Source organism: Mixophyes fleayi, chromosome 8, assembly GCF_038048845.1.
Source record: "Mixophyes fleayi isolate aMixFle1 chromosome 8, aMixFle1.hap1, whole genome shotgun sequence".
Taxonomy (NCBI): Eukaryota; Metazoa; Chordata; class Amphibia; order Anura; family Limnodynastidae; genus Mixophyes; species Mixophyes fleayi.
Genome location: NC_134409.1, coordinates 101,973,680 through 101,991,354, shown reverse-complemented (window position 1 = coordinate 101,991,354; position 17,675 = coordinate 101,973,680). Strand labels below are relative to the sequence as shown.

Below are 17,675 nucleotides of genomic sequence, written 5' to 3'. Positions count from 1 at the left end.
ACCAGTCTATCCGTGTAACCCGTTTACCAAACAGGATGAATCCCTTCTGGTAATTTCCTTGCTACTTGAAGCCAGGAGCCAATCACATTTGCAATCAGCTCAGTGATGCTGAAACTCATAGCTCAGCTCTATGGCTCTCTCTTGAAGAGAACAGAGTATGAGCTGTGCCATGACCAACATCCCGGCAGCAGGTAAAGTGGCGTGTTGGGGGTGGACCATGTAGACTTGAAAATAGTAACGTTATTCCTGGCAAAGCAACATAGAATATAGGGTCGTGAAGGGGTTTAACCACAAAATTTTAAAGACAATGTTTATATACAATTACAATAGCTGTAGAGCACAGCTTCAAATGAGCAAAGGAGAAGAGAGTATACAAGAAGTGTGTCACAAACTGCAGTAGTATTGTCAAAAACTCTGCAGTGTATAGCCAGATCTATAAAAGCCAAGCTTTAAAAACATCTTACCTAAAGATAGTTTTCACAAACTTTTTTGGCCTTGTGTCCATGTACCACATTTCTCAATGTTCTCTGGACTGATCTTCAGTGTACCGAATCCTTGGAATTAACTCTGTCTCTGCTTGCTGATAACTCCCTGCCTTCCAAATGTACTGAACTTCCGGGATTAACCCTAACCCTGCTTGCTGATAACTCCCTGCCTTCCAAGTGTACAGAATCTCTGGAATTAACCCTAACCCTACTTGCTGATAACTCCCTGCCTTCCAAGTGTACAGAATCTCTGGAATTAACCCTAACCCTGCTTGCTGATAACTCCCTGGCTTCCAAGCATACCAAATCTTTACTATTAAGATTGACTGTGACTAGTAATAACATCCTGGCTTTGGTACAAAATTGTGTACTAAAATTTGGCAGTAGTTATAGACAATCCCTTGGCTCACTGTGTGCTGGATCTTGGGTATTAGCCTTGGTTGCCGCTACAGATAATTTCTTGACTTCACAATCAGTAGTTGAAGCAATTTGGAAGTAGCTGTATGCATATTGTCACGAACGCGCTCCCAGCTGCCGTGACGTTGGGGTGTTTGCTGTATGAGGTCACACACGATTTCAGCCCGCAGTCTCTCTCACCTATCACACAGGTTCTTAGACCTACGGAATCGCCCCCAAACACAGCGCTCTCACACCCCCAGACGCTTCAGGTACAGCCACCACCTATTGGGTACGGGCAATAGGACCCCAATATACTATCCCACACTGGCACACAGGCTCCTAGTTCCACAAACTAGCAAGACTCCCACCAGCACACACAGGGTTAACTCTTCACACCTCCAGACTGTTACACAAATGTACATACAAGCACACACAGCTTGTTAATCAAATGTATCAACAAATCACACACTGGCATTCCAAGGGTTTACCTGGACGAGCAATCTCCTCTACAAAGGCTATGGATTATTTAGAGTATCAAGGACGCAACTTATTAAATTTTAGATTTAATATACAAAAGGTACAGGGCATTCAGATAAAAAGAAAAATAAGGAATAAACAAATAATAAATTTGACATAACAAGCAAAACAGTTTAAAATAAAAGAGATAACCTACAGAGCATTACTTACATATAATAATCTGTATGCCTGGGGCAGGCAGAAATAATGGACAGTCCTTCAATTAGATTGATCCCCAAAAGTCTGACAATTTGTTCCCTCAGAACACAGATTTTTAAGCAACCTCAAATGGGTGCGGCATTCACAGGGGCAGGGTTAATGCTAATCGGGGTTGTGTCCTGGGACACCTTTTCAAACCAAATTTACCTGTTGACTGATTTATTAACCAATTCTACAATGTGATATATTTGTCCTGGACAGCGTTACAGCGATCCAATTTTATCATTAACCAATCCCCTATGACTTTGTACATCTTTTCATATCAAACATGCCTAAGTACAGGGCATTCGCAGAGCTTCCACTCCTTTTCTTCATTTTTCTGTGGGGCAGAATTCTTAATTTAACATATGAGCTGCCCTTCCTCATGCTATTGAGGAATAGGTGGTTGATCTCTGCTTTTATTGATTTTAAGTGGCATATTTTAAAACGGAATTCTTTCTGTCTATACAGTATTACCTATAGGCTATGTTATCCCCTGGCCTCATTGAGCCAGACCACATGCTGAGCGGTACCTACAAGTCTATTCAAGTGTCACAAGCAAACAGTGCTATGTCCTGGAAGCTGCTAACAGTGGCAGGCTTATCTCCTCACACTGGGATGTAAAAACCTCCAAACACCATTACATCAGACTCTGCGTCTTTTACTGTTACACTAGCTTATCAATGGATTCATTTGATACAACCTATTTACCCTGCAGTTATGAATTATCCCTTGTAAATAACTGCAAGCTCTCTAATTTACACCTAGGGGTTAGTTTGTGTTTATACTACCTATTGAAGGGAAGTAAATTAGCTAGGGAAATACATGATCAAATACAATGGATGTCTGATCTGCATATCTAAAGCTGGTCTCTGCACAAAGGGTTTACCTAACTCAATTACCTGTTCCTGGGCTCATTCGGTCACACCTTTATCTGAATTGAACATCAGGTGAATTTAGGTATTCATGCAAAGATTTATTTGGGTCCTGACATCCAATATTCTATTTCAGCATATCAGATCTATGCTTTATCCTGACACATATCTGGATGTGGTTAAAATGGAAACTGTAAGTGAATGGAATTTGACAGTTTTACAATGAAGGCAGTAGGAGAAGTGTCAGTATGCCATTCCACCGTATACCAGCCCACTTTCACCACTGTTCACAGTGTTACAAATCCTTATCATGATTCTAGTTATTGGCTTTAAGCACAGTAACCAACCACCTTCAGAACACATGGGCCTGAATCATCTTTGAACACAATGTGAACACAAGTTGCTTTTAGAAAAATTTGGATGTTACTTCCATGCATGTATTCAAGTACAAGCGGATCTCAAAAAATATTTCCATTTGAATATAAATACGCTCTGGCTAAACGTTACTTGCTGTAGGCAGACAAACATAACACAATACAGTATACGCAGTAAATATTTACAATGTCACGTCCCATCAGAATGTATGCGTTCAAAAACATATTTACAACTATCAATACTATAATCAGTAATGAAAATATATTTAAAAATATTTTTTTGGTTACATTTTTCTTTACATGAAATACATAATTCAAGATATTCTTATTGTGTACTGTACGTAAAATGCATTTTGCTAGTTTCACTTACTGACAAACACATGTTGTGGCATGCATACCTGTCAGTCATCACTGTCAGTCGGCACTTACACCTGGCCTGTAGATGGTGCAAGTGATGCGGCTAAAATAAAAGTACCTAAGAGATGCTCAGAGCTTGAATCGGACAAATGTGCAAAGCCATACTGTACATTGCCTATGTGCATCTACCCAGCCCCTGCCTCATTCTGCCCTTTAAATCATAGCATTCGGAAGTGTTGTTTGCGTTTGGACAAGAATTGGATGCAATTGCACTCACTGGTGTAAGATCCATTTCTGAGCACGCGCAGAGCAAGTTCACTCAAGATACGACATGCAATGGGACGTGCGTCTCAGGAGTTTTACTGGTGCATCAAATTGTTGTCTACTCTTCTGACCACAGTTGCTGATTGTTATGTTGCCATCGGTCATTGGGATTTATTAGTCAATATAATAACATTGCAAATAAATTGCAAATGCCATAACAACATGGGAATTCAATCGGCGGGATACACAGCGGTCATTTTGGGAACAGACAGAAATAGAAAGGGAAATGAGATGAAGTAAGATTGAAAGTAAACTGTCAAGAGAAAAAAGTCTAAAGCAAAAAATGAACATAAAAAAAGAAAGGAGAGGAGGTAATTTATCTAGTACGAAACATGCTGCACTAGGCAAATGAACCTTGAATTGCGCATGTGTTCCTAGATTTCCGTTGGGGTATATGGGTTTACAAAGTGAGATGACATCATTTGGGGAGCAACAGGTAAATGACAAGAGCAGATTGAATGCATTCCTAAGAAAGTAACGTGCACCTCATGTTGCATAGAAATACAGAAACAACATATCCTATTGTGGAGCAAGATTATTTAGATGAGCTAAAGTGGTGGAGAGGGCACATTTTCAGGGACATTCCTTGTTGTGAATAGGGGTACACTACACAGCCTTTTCTACTCCACAAAAGTCCTTTATAATTTTGGCTATTTATCTATATTTTTAATGGGACCCACTTGATGTCTCCAAGTAATACTTCAGCAGAGAGGTGCGTTTGCAGGTGTGCCGAGATCAATGTAAAAAAATAATCACACACACACACCAAAAAAATTATCACATGTACAGTAATACAGACAGTGTCAAAGACCAACCGCAGTATGCATCAGGTGTCTTAAAAATTACATAGAGAAGTGGAGAGTCTGGGAGAGAGATCAAGAGGCAGTGTCAACAGTGACAGACATAATAGGTGAAATAGTAAAAGCTATATAACCCCTGTTTGCATATATGTGTCGTGATAGTATGTCCTTCTTGATGCCTACCTGGTATTATGCTTAGGTTGACCTCCCGGCTGTAGCTCATTATCTTCCCTCTCTGGATCATGCAGGTTGTGGACACACAAGAGTCCCTGCACAGGCTGGTGTGATATAGATAAACAAGAGTGAATAGATGAGGCAAGTGAAGTGATGCACAGATTTAGATAATTACAGTCATTGGCTCCAGGTCATCTTCTGATGGGAATAAATTAGTTTGTATTTATTTACATGGTAGCTATATACAGTCTCTGAATACACAATTCACTGGAACACATTCTGTTTCACAGTAATAGCTCTCAGTATGGTACGACCAACAGTGTGATAGTGGAGGAAGCACCATGTCGGTGGATGGAGGTCTGTGGCATTTCCCCTGCTAAACTATCTCTCTTACTCCTATCTTTGCTGTGACCAAACTTTGAGTCCCCAAATGACTATGGCCCCTCATTGGGCTTCACACAAGTTATGATCTAACTTCACCGATCAGAAAGCTCCCTTTGACGATGATACCTGAGCTCTTCCTGTTAGAACTCACATAAGTCACTCGTATGATGCCCCAGCTCTCTCCAGCTCACATAGATTAGGTTCAGCTACCCACTGAGCTCTCCTTATCTCAAAGCCAGCACATGTTGTACTATAACACTTGACTTCTCTCTTGCATCTCCTTGATTCCGTTAGCCCGCTGTCTCAGATCATCTCTTGTCCCTCTCCAGTTCTTGACTCAGAACAGGCTTTTAGAACTAACTTGATGCATTCAACTCCATGTCCTGGGCATCATATACACATACACCACAATAGGGTGTTATACCTATATAAAGTCTGAGAAGAAAAAGTGAGAAGATACAGTGAGAGAGATGGAAAATGTAAACAAAGAGCTATAAGCATCAACATTCATGAAAAGAAACAGTCAGAACTGAGCAAAGTAAGAGAAAGTAAGTGCGAATAAAGAGTGATAAAATATGGAACGTTTTACTTACCTCACTGCTGTAGTGCAATAAAGAGACTGGGCAGCACGGTGGTGATGTGGTTAGCCCTTCTGCCTCGCAGCGCTGGGGTCATGAGTTCAATTCCCGACCATGGCCTTATCTGTGTGGTATGTGTTGTATGTTCTCCCCGTGTTTGCGAGGGTTTCCTCCGGGTGCTCCGGTTTCCTCCCACACAAAAATTGACCCTAGTGTCTCTCTCTCTCTCTCTCTCTCTCTCTGTCTGTCTGTGTGTGTGTGTTAGGGAATTTAGACTGTAAGCTCCAATGGGGCAGGGACTGATGTGAGTGAGTTCTCTGTACAGCGCTGCGGAAACAGTGGCACTATATAAATAAATGGTGATGAAGAGACTGTACTATGTTAAAGTTATGTCATCAAGTTAAGGACCGACTTTGTGTGCACTAAGTGACCGTAACTGAATTTATACACTTCTGTTATGTCTAATGGTGAATAGGAAATAGTGTACATTACTTTCAATTGTATTGATATATTATTATTATTATTATCATTATTATTATTTCCATAGCCTTGCCTGGGGTGGAAGTTACTGTATTTATTAGATATGTTTTCCTATGAAATTATCCTTTATAAAAATAAATGAATGAAGCAACTTCCAAGCAGAATAGATACCACATAATAAACATTCTGAGCTCAGTAACATTAGGGAAATACACAAGGCTATCAGAATATTAATCAAGGACATATGTCAAATGGAATGACCTGATACATTTTGCAGGTAAGGAAATAGAATATTATACTTTGGCTATGTACCCACTGGGGTTAGAATTAGGCATATAATATGCGTTTTTAATACACGCTAAATACATGTAAACAGATATGAAACTAAAAATAAACGATACAATATTCTCTAAATACATATCAAAAGCATATGTGTTTGTACTTAAAAATGCATTTTAAAAGTCACTGGATATGGAGCATTTAGAAAATGTCAGTGTTATACTGTATTATTTACAATCAATGCTAAAGTGTAATTATTTGTAGGACATTTAAGATCAGCAACCTTCAATCACTTCAGGGGTGCATGGGCTAGCACTAATCTTCAAGGGCCACAAATTACCCTTAATCTCATTAGTAAGGTAAAACAATTCCATTAAACAAAGTGACACCTATCTGTAATAACATATCAGAACAGGCATTTTGGCCACAGGAAAAGGCTCGGAGGGTCATCTGTTGACCATCACTGTTTTAGATATAAATCAGATTGCACTGCCAAGCACAAAATGAGTTGTGGAAGACTGCAGGGATTCAACACATGGAGACTTCAATGTAAATTTACTAAGTGTTCTCAATAATATTTTAGAATGATTTGTGCACTTTATCAGTCAGTGTATGACTGTCATGATTGTGTCAAATGCGTAATTTGGGATTTTATCTGAGTAGGTTAATGTCATTGCAATCCTTATACATGCCGCCCCCTATTACTCCCTTACTACTCCAGTATCAGTTTACCAACTTCCCAAGATTATCCTCTACACTCCTTCCTCAAATCAGCAACTTGGAACATCTCCACCGCTCTAAAACCTTTACCTCCTTACACTGTCATGGCTTTCCATCATTTAACATATTACCTGCAATCAGAGGCTGAACTAGCCAGGGCCATCTTTTCCATTGGGCACGATGGGCAGGTGCCCGGGGGCCCCACAGGCAAGGGGGCCCCATAGGCAGGGCTCTTAATGAGAATAAATAATCCTGCAAAAGAAAAAAACCTGCAAAAAGAACCTACAAGGGTCACTGAGCAAGTACATCTATCTATCTCTATATATCTATATCTATATCTGTATCTCTATATATCTATATCTATATCTATATCTAGGGGCCCCGGTGCACTGCTTTGCCCGGGGGCCCATAATGTTGTTAAGATGGCCCTGGAACTAGCGATCTGTGGCCCCCGGTGCAGGGAAGCCGGGAGGACAAAACCAAGTTCCCCGTGCAGCAGGCCCCATTATCTCCATGGGCCCCGGTGCACCGCACCTGCTGCACCGCACCTGCTGCACCAATGGTAGGTCCACCACTGCCTACAATGTCTTTACCTTTAACGTACTCCACTTCTCTGCACATTCCTAAATAAAAGCTGTTATCTTTCCACACTCTCCCAAACAACTAAAAAATATCTCAGACTTGTATCTCAGGATGCCCTGACATTTTTATCATGTTCCTACTGCGCCAGATTCGCCAGGAACATCTCTCTATTATTTACAACTAAAGCAACTTTAATATTATTTTTTTCTTTTTGGTAGCATAGTTGAGAAAATATCTTTTTAATTCATGGACATTATACAAGAGGAAGTCAGGGGATATTTTTAAAACAGAATTATAATTTTTCATTATTCTTCCTATAGTTATTTTGTCAATATGAATTATACAAATTGATCTGCAACTTCTAACATTTACTGGCATAGATGTGCACTCTACTGGAGCTTTGGTGTATGTTTTAGGCCACTTAAGATGTATTTGTAAAATGTGTTTGTGGTCTGTAGGTTATTCCCCTTTTTTTTCCTTTTTTAAACTGTAATAACGTATTTTAATAAATTTTTTATAATTTGTTTAAAATACTTTTCCATAATTACTACCTGGTAAAGCCTATGTTAACATGCAGTACCGTAGGATGGGATGTCATAGAAATATCAGTCTATGTCAGAGCAGGTAAATATTTATTTAAAGCTAGGGGCACTGTGGCACAGAATTTGCCATGTGTCTACATACTGATTGGATGTCCAGGAGACAACCTGATTGCTATTTGCAAGTGATGGTAGAACAATTATGGAGCAAGTGCCACGTAAGGTAGTATTTATGGCAATGGCACCAAAAGTGTGGGATATATCTTTAGAGTGCCATTGACTTGGACGTGGCAGACAAGGCAACTGCTGTGGTTACATGGAGGCCTGACTGCACAGATCCTGAAAATGATCAGCGTTTTCTTGTCTTCTCACATTCATTTTTGGCTTTAATACCGAACACAGTGATAACGCATATTTGCCTTAAAGGATGAATGAGCAACCACATTGTGATAACATTGTGCGTTGGCTGAGTGCAGTTTGGCTCCTTCGATTTTTTTTTTACACATAATTATTGTTTGTGCATTTTTCATGTTGTAGGTTAAATGCCACATGATTCTTGATAGGTCGATATTGTGATCCCTATTCTTGAAAAGTGCTGCAGGGACAGTTTAAAAAAGTTGCAATAACCTCAAAGAACTGTTGGAATTACCTCAAAGGATAAGGAGCTGCTTGGCAAAGCATTTCTCCGTCCTTTGTTCATTTTTCAGGCAGTGATGCTTTAAAATGTTTAACTTTAATATAGTGAGGTGTTTCTAATCAATAGATGTTACATTATATTTAATTGTACACAATATAGTTTTCCAAGATCTCTCTTCCTCCTGTATTAAGTACACAGGCCACGTATCATTGGCAAATACCCAGTATACTTTGTGACATTAATTGTCCTTTCAGGGGGGTTCACCTGCCCTCATTAGTATTAGTGTCAAGTATAAATTATAGGATTTAATCTGTATTTTGTTCACTCACCCTACTCTAATTTTTTTTTAAACAATTATGTCATTGGGGGACTTAAATTAAATTGAAGCAGCTGATTGTATTACCAAAGAGAATTACATTACCCGTATAGCTGTTCACAGGTCACTGTAAGTGAATTAAAGGATTGGTGATAGATAAGAGTGAGGAAGACTTTCATTACTGAGTCAATTTATATCCCACAGCTGCTGGTCAGAGTCTGCCTTGAATTAGCAGGGGGTTTTCAAGGTCAAGATTCAGGTGCCTCTGTGTTTAGAGAAGGAAGGTTCTGCATTCTGAACTATATGTGTGTCTTTTGTTACATTTCAGTGCAAATACTGAAAGGAACAGCAAGCAGTGTGTGCCCATATGGTAGAAATTGGTGATAAATTAGTGTCTAACATGTGTGAAGGCCATTTCTGCAAATTGAATCAATGTTTCAAAGGTTGATCAAATCAAAGGCTGCAGAATGTATGAGCCTTCAGGACCGTATCAGGGCATTATTATCTCTTTTTTACTATTTTATCATTATTGTGCTACTTTTATTGCTATTTTATTGACATGTATAATAATGATTTATTTTAGTTACAAATTAGCTGTGAAAATTATAGATTTATTGACTGCAGCAATCGGCTTTTGTTAGACCTAATAATAACCCTAATGCTAAAAGTTTATACAAGGGTCAAATGCTAAGGATTCCCCCAACTGAACCTGAATCCTGATTCCCCTACAATTTATGTGTGCAGGACACAAAATTATCTTGTTATGGGGCTGTAAATAAATGCTTGAATATTATATTTAGGTTCCGCCTGTTAAAATAATCCCAAAATTTGCGTAGAATAACAATTTATGTCTTATATAAAAAAGGACAGTGCACTTAGCATATGCTCCTGTATCTCATTTAATCTCTGCTGACCCTTTTATTCTAGGCAAACCATTTAGATCATGCCAGGTCATTGTGTTCTTTAATGATTTCCTTGGCATTCCAGACAAGACACTTACCTAGCTATGTAAGTCTTCATAACCTGTCTTCTGCTGTGCTACAACAGGTACTGATCTATTAATCCACACTAGCCCATTGGGTTAAGTTTGTTCTGGACAGATCAGTGACAAACATGATAAGAAATAGTTTATCAGAAATGGAAAATATAAATAAACACATATAGATGAGTTTTAGAGCTAGATTTTATAAAAGGCAGACACTTATGTAGAGGCAGACACTTATGTAGAGGTAGATACTTCTGTAGAGGTAGACACTTGTGTAGAGGTAGATACTTGTGTAGAGGTAGATACTTGTGTAGAGGTAGACACTTATGTAGAGGTAGATACTTGTGTAGAGGTAGATACTTCTGTAAAGGTACACACTTATGTAGAGGTACACACTTATGTAGAGGTAGACACTTATGTAGAGGTAGATACTTGTGTAGAGGTAGACACTTATGTAGAGGTAGATACTTAACACACTCATCACATTCATTCTATGGGATTTAAATAACCATAGATAATGTTTACAACTCTTAGTATAATTCATCTACAATTTGAAAAAGGAAGGATTTAGGATTTATAGATTTAATTTTTTTTTCATAAAGGCCCTCCAAGCATTGACCCACCAACATCCACTTTACAAGCTTGTCTACCTTTGCAATGGACATAGGAATTCATTATATGGAATTAAAATAACAGTAGAGATAGGTTACAGCCGTCATAGTATTCCCACTGAAAACCTAAATCTTAAACAAGCATTTGTAGACTTAATTTATTCATGCAGACTACCCATCCAAGCATATATACAGCCATCTCTGTATCACAAACATATCTACCTCTATATCCTATAATAGAAATATTAAAGAAAATTGTTAATTTTGAGCTTTTTCCTAAGATGGAACCATTGACATTTAACATCTTTCTCATGAGAGCTTGTTCCTATTATGTTTCAGAATGATATTGGCTTTTTTCAATACTGCATAGTTTAGTGGAGACAAATTTTCTACTCTATTCTGAAATCTTGATGAACATTTCGCCACCTCATTGGCCGAAATGTGTGTTTTCTTCTCTGGATCTAATGGCAATCTGAGAACATCTTCATATCGGATGTTTGATGCCTGTCACGAAACGGGGTCTTAGCCCTGTTTACACCACTCGGCAGTACCATATTACTGTACATCTTCCTCCTGGTCGTATGCAGCATGTTATCGTGGGACAAGCGTGACTTCTGTCTGCAGCACTGGAGGCTGCCATCTTGGGTGAGACATTTGCTAAGCTTTCTGCTGAGTTTGAACACCTGATCCCATTCCTCAATTGGCTTCCTCTACAAGTTGCTGTTTTAGCTGCTCCAGACTATCTGCTTTATACAGAGCTCTACCCTTTGTGTGTATTCAGCCTCATCTTGATTACTGCTTCTCCTCCCGCTGTGTACAGATCTTCATCGTTACCTCTGAGTGTATTCAGCCTCAACCTGCTGTTATGTTATGGACATCTCTCAGTGAGTTCAACTTATCTGTCCTGCCATTATATGAACTGCAAACATTAACCATTTGTGTGAATTCAACTTCATCTGTGCTGCCATTATATGAACTGCAACATTAACCATTTGTGTGAATTCAACTTCATCTGTTGTTATCTGAATATCAGCTATTAACCAATTGTGAGAATTCAGCTTCATTTTACCGCTGAAATAAATACCTTGGTTTGTTATTCCTCATGTGGATTCACCTTCTTTGTACCAGCAAGCAAGCTCTATGAGCAAGACATTCATCCAGCCCCCCCAGTTTCCACTACACTCCAGCTATAGCTAGTCCCTGGGGTCCCAGAAACTCTATTGCTGTGACAATGCCTTTTGAAACCATAGTGTTGGATAGTGCTAATCACATTCTCAGAGCTGAAGAGAGTAGAAACATTTTATAACATAATAAATTCTGCATTTGTGACATTAACTGGACATAATAATAAGGTTCTGGGAGAAGTCTGGTTTAAAGTACATTATTGGTAACTAAGTCATAATGACCCATTCTGCAGTAATATCTCATTGGTGGTCCCATTTTCTCATATCCGTCTTCAGGCGGCTCTTTCGCTATGCAACTCTATCGTGACTATTGACCACTATGTCACAATGCCCTGATGTTAGCCTTTTGTGTCGTAATGTATGTCAAGTCAGGGATTTATTATAATAATTTGAGACTGCTGATTGTACTTTGGGATTCTTTATTGATATCTTGTGGCCAGTTTCCTCCATTTATAACCAGAGACCTCTGAGCCACAAATGACCCTACTTGATGTCAATCTTTTGTAATGAAATGGGTGTAACATGTTACATGGAAATAACATGGCAGCGGTTGCTTGGACTCACATGAAAAGGGGCTGGTGGGTGTGGCATTGAACCCCTAAAATAGTACTTACATATCATAAATGACAGGCGGGTCCATCCATCGCCGCTTTAAGTTAAGCCGCGGCTGCTGATGACGTCATTTTCTCCAGCCGGCAACACAGCGAGTCGTGATCTGAAGTAATCTGCATTCCGGTAAGTAGTTCTTTTTGCAAGTCGGTGTACTATTCACTCGGAATCCTCATGTCGTTGTCTTCTGTGTCTGGGTAGTCAGTACCGTTAATAGGTACTACACCCTATAAGAGTGCCATGGAAGGTATATTAAATTACTGTCACAAGTCTTTAAAACTTGCAAAAGTTCAAGAATTACCCTTGATTTTTTTCAAACTTTTGCAGACTTTCAACAAACTAGTCTGAGAACTGTTTTCAAAATGATTCAAGCATCTCTACATTGCTGTATGAAGATTCTAAGGTTTGTTTACAAACTGCAAAAAGACTGGATTATCAATGCTTCCTGATGTGCTGCAGAGCAAAATATTATCCATCAAGTGTAAATCAGGGTACACACCAACTTCATGTTCTTTATAAACATAGCAAAAATAAATCTGCACCTAACTTCGCAGATTTTCAGACAAACATAAGGTGCATAGTGGAAATAGTAAAAATAGTAAAAAAAACATCAAAAGTCCAATTTCCTTCCACTTTAGAACCACCTCCTATTTCATTTATTTATTTTTAGCCTAAATATTGTGAGTATAGACCAAAAATAAAGTCCATTTGTAGGGAGAAAAGGCCTTCCTCCCTCTAGCAAAGCTTCATCCCAGGAAGCAAAAGCTTGTTTTTTCATGGTGGTGGAAAATTAGTCACATTCATGAGCCCAGTACTTACTTAGAAAGTAACAAACCGGATATCCCAAACATGGGTTAACTTTTCCTTTGGATATCCACAACAGAGGTGGTTTAGCAAACAGCACCCTGGGCACACATAACTACCTTACTGAGATCAGTTATCCCGGGCACTACAGAATCCACAACCCCTCTGGGCTGAAAGAACGCAACCACAAGCCAACCCACAAGGACGGGACTTTCACCAAGACTAAAGCTGACTTTTCAAAAGGAAGCTGGTTCGTATGCCCACTCCGTAATGTGCACCCCCAACCATTGACTACCAACTGCACTGCGTTTTCCGGTAACACACCATCCAAGACCTCCACCATATGAATGCCAGACTGGTAAGGAACGGGCAAAAATAGAAAACCATCATAAAAAAGAACAGCCTGACAAACCATGGCAGGTGCAGAAGTCCATCCAACCAGGGAGAGTGGGTGGGCAACATCCTGAATCTCTAGAGACTGGTTTACACTGCGGCCATCATTTTTATAGATTATTCCTTAGCATTCCCCTAATGACATCAGATGGGTGTAAACATCCCAGTTAAACTTTTAACCTTAGAGAGATAGCTTTAGTTAAATAACACAGCCTCAGCTTTTAATTCCCTTCATGCTTACTTCATCCCTCAGTTCTTATTCACCTGGACCTGTTACCTTCCCAGCCTATTGATTTGCTAGAAACCAGTTATATCATTGAGGCTCTATCTGACTAATATTCATGAAACCTGCCTTATATTCATGAGATGCTGGTTCCTAGTGAATTGATAGGTTGTATTCTGATGAATGTTAGTCCAGCCCACAAAGTGGATGCTTCCACAGTGTCTAGGTGACTAGACCACGCTAATGTTTCTTTCACTATTATGTGCTCAATTTTTACATTACCTCTATATGTTGTTTTGCTTGGGATTGTATTTCCAGGACCTTGTGATAGATCCTGTGGGTTGTAAACTGAATACTTTAATGCCTACAGTTCATGCTTTGATGCTACTTAGTACCTATTCTTTTTATGACTGATTGAGAAATGTCTTATTTCGTACCAAGACAATGGCTATACCAAGCTTCACTCTTTGCTATTTTAATCTTATATATATGAACATAGTCAGCACAACTGACCTCCACACTGAGTTTTTTCAGTATAACATAAAATGAGTTTGGCATAGATACAATTGGCTGCAGAAACATATACTTTTATGGGCTCATCTATACAGAGCATAACTTAAATCTATTTTGTACACAATTTTTATAGTCTCCAAAGGGCCATTTTTATGCTGCTAGATTTTTAAATAGCAACATTTGGCTTGAGGTCCTATTATAACAGTTCAGCTTTAACTCAAAAAGTAGCTTGAAGCATTTTGTTAGTGGATGATTAATACTTGGGTTATTAAATTTTATGGTTCAGTTTCTAGAATGCACTAATTTCAGTTAATTTACAAGCCTATGATTAATACCAACTTTAACAAATTATGTGTACAGGCTGAATTGGTTTATGTCAATTATTTTATATATTAAAAGTACAATGTGTATCTAAATTAGTCATCCACACCTTAAAATAGGGCTTTCCTTTCTAGCTTTTTTTAGTCAGTGGGAGTAAAGGTTGATCACATGATTTGTCACAGGTCACACCTTCTCATTATTGAAAGACCATTGTGAGAAAGAGATGTTTTAGGATGAATTAGAAATGAATGCATTACAGGTAGCACGGTGGCTTAGTGGTTAGCACTTCTGCCTCACAGTACTGGGATCATAAGTTCGATTCCCATCCAAATCCTTGTGTGTGTGGAGTTTGTTTTTTCTCCCGGTGTTTGCGTGGGTTTCCTCCAGGTGCTCTGGTTTCCTCCCACACCCCAAAAACATACTGGTAGGTTAATTGGCTGCAAGCAAATTGACCCTAGTCTGTGTGTGTTAGGAAATTTAGACTATAAGCTCTATTGGGGCAGGGACTGATGTGAGTGAGTTCTCTGTACAGCGCTGCAGAATTAGTTGAGCTATATAAATAGATGATGATGATTATAAAGTTTCTCTTCCGGATTCACTTTTGGAAGGCTGTTATGTGACACTAACACTGATTTCTCTCACAGTTTGTACAGTCTCTCCAAATAATTAGAAATGTCTAATTGCCATGTGTTCTATCTGTATTCTATTACTTTGTATATTGTTGCGCCATTAATCCTAGTCTCTTGCGCATTAAACAATTGTGCCTTTAGCAAATCATGGGTTAAAAGTAGGCATAGAACAGCTTCTGGCACGCAGAGATGGGCTGGTTGGAGAGGAAAAGTTAGATGTAAATGGAGAGAGATAATCCCTATTTCTCTAAACCCGCTGAGGATTAAGGTTCGGCTAACAGCAGCTTTGATAAAATGAAAACCATTTACTGGAGTGGAATAAAAATGCAGAGTTGGTGTTAGTCATTCTCCTCTTCTGGTGATGTCAGGCAGGGTCACCAGATTCCAAATTCTTCTTTCCATCTATACTAGTTTAAGTTCTTTTTTTGGATATGGCTCTAAGTGCTTTTAGAGAGAAGGTAAATAATTGAATGACTGTATATTGCAACCTAGCAATGTACAACAAGTGTGCTTTACATGAACATGAATATTGATAGCAAATAATGATTGTTCCATCATGTATGAAAATCTCCTTTCCTAGTTTATTCTCAGGACATACCTTTGTTTACCAAGAACATATTTGCTTCCTTAACAGGTGTTTTCCAGAGAACAAACATTTATTAGTCTTTCATTAAAAAGTTTTATTTTCCTCTGGCGCTAGGCGAACCTAAGCAGTCTCCCCGGGCGCCAGGCTTTAGGGGGTCACCTAAAATACTAAGTGACACCTGCTATATAAAAAAATGTATACACATTTGAAATGAAATGTAGGCATGCATCTATATAAGAGTAATACTTCTGAACAGACTAAAGAATTACACGGGTATCAGTATTTAAAAATATATATATTTGTATGTGATATACTTTAAGATAAATATAAGTGTTGTGTTTGATATGGCATTCACCTTAAGTAGACATATTTTGTTGAAGCAGTTATCAAATCCTATTGAAGCTATATTTTTTAAAGATCCACAATGATGATTTCACCAACAATGAATAAAACAAAAAAGGTCTTAGTTTTAGAGCATAATGAGGTAAGCCAATATAAAACTTCATATCTTTGATATTGGCTGAACTCAGTGGCTCAACTACACCCACTGCAGTGGCTGTGGCCACTATGGGGCATGAAAATGATGCTACAGAAGAACAGAGCAGAGTAGGGCCTCTTCTGAGCATGTGCAGATCTAATTGGAGCTTTAATACACATGTGTCAGACTCAGTTTAGAAGAGGACCCCATACTGCTCTTTTGTGAGCAAAGTTTCCTCTAGGGCCTGGTGATGCCATGTTGCCCCCATGGCTGTACCCAAATCATATCAACATAACAAACTACCCTTTTGACATTAGCCTGCTTTGACAAATTACACATTTCACATAAGCTTTGCAGTGGAGCCACTTTTCTTTTACAATCAGCATTTCAAAACTGTTCAGTGAAATATTTCCCTCATTCTGTACATTTCATTGGTCGGAAATTTGCCCTTAAGTGTTTCTAATCCTCCCTGAACCGCACCAGACATAGGAATAAATTGATCGCCATTGTCCCAGCTAAACCCACAGATTATAAATTCTACAAAATAGAAATATACAAATACAGTGTGGAATTGTATTCCCCGGAGTTTAATTCATTCCGATGTGTGGTGCAACAATGGAACTTGAATATTGTATCGCTAGAAAGTCACACTTCTTCGCTGACATCTTCTGTCAAGGCAAATATATCAAAATATAAAGCACATGAAAACGAGTATATACAACATGCAGTTACGTATGATATAGATAATATATTTACATCTCTAAAATATATGGCACTTAATGGAAAATGAAGACATAAATTGCTTGGATCAAATAGTACTATGTCAATTAGAGCCTCAGCTGCTGTACCACCTAACTTACCACTGTAAAAAATACGATTACATAGCTATTTAAAACAAAAGGATTGAGACAGCCATCAAACTCGACTGTCAAAGGTAAAGATCAAAGATGAACAGTTGTTTTATTTATCTGACTGACAGTTCATGCAATTATCCAAGTAGATTGGATCTGCCCTGATCATTAAATAAATCTTGGCTCAGAAGAGAAAAGATCCAAACGTCACGCTTCGAGTAATTATCCTAGAGGGTGGATGTGCTTGTATTCTGCTGTACTTCAAGGTAAATAATCTTTGGAAAGGAACTTGCCTGGGGTTGAACTGATAGCAAGAGAACACCAGATGCGGAGAAGAAATAATTGAAGTATGTCCTCTGACATGTAGTATAAATATACAACAATTGCATCATCATCTTTATAAATAGTGTGATTTTATTAGAGATGCTCACTGAACCCCGTGTTTTGGTTTTGGCTTTGGATCTGGATTAC

At 38.7% G+C, this 17,675-nt stretch overlaps 1 protein-coding gene across 1 annotated transcript in view; it reads left to right on the top strand.

The window, feature by feature from the left end:
- CACNA1I (calcium voltage-gated channel subunit alpha1 I) overlaps positions 1 to 17,675 on the top strand; it is a 565,240-nt gene that overhangs the window by 130,502 nt on the left and 417,063 nt on the right. The window lies entirely within an intron of this gene.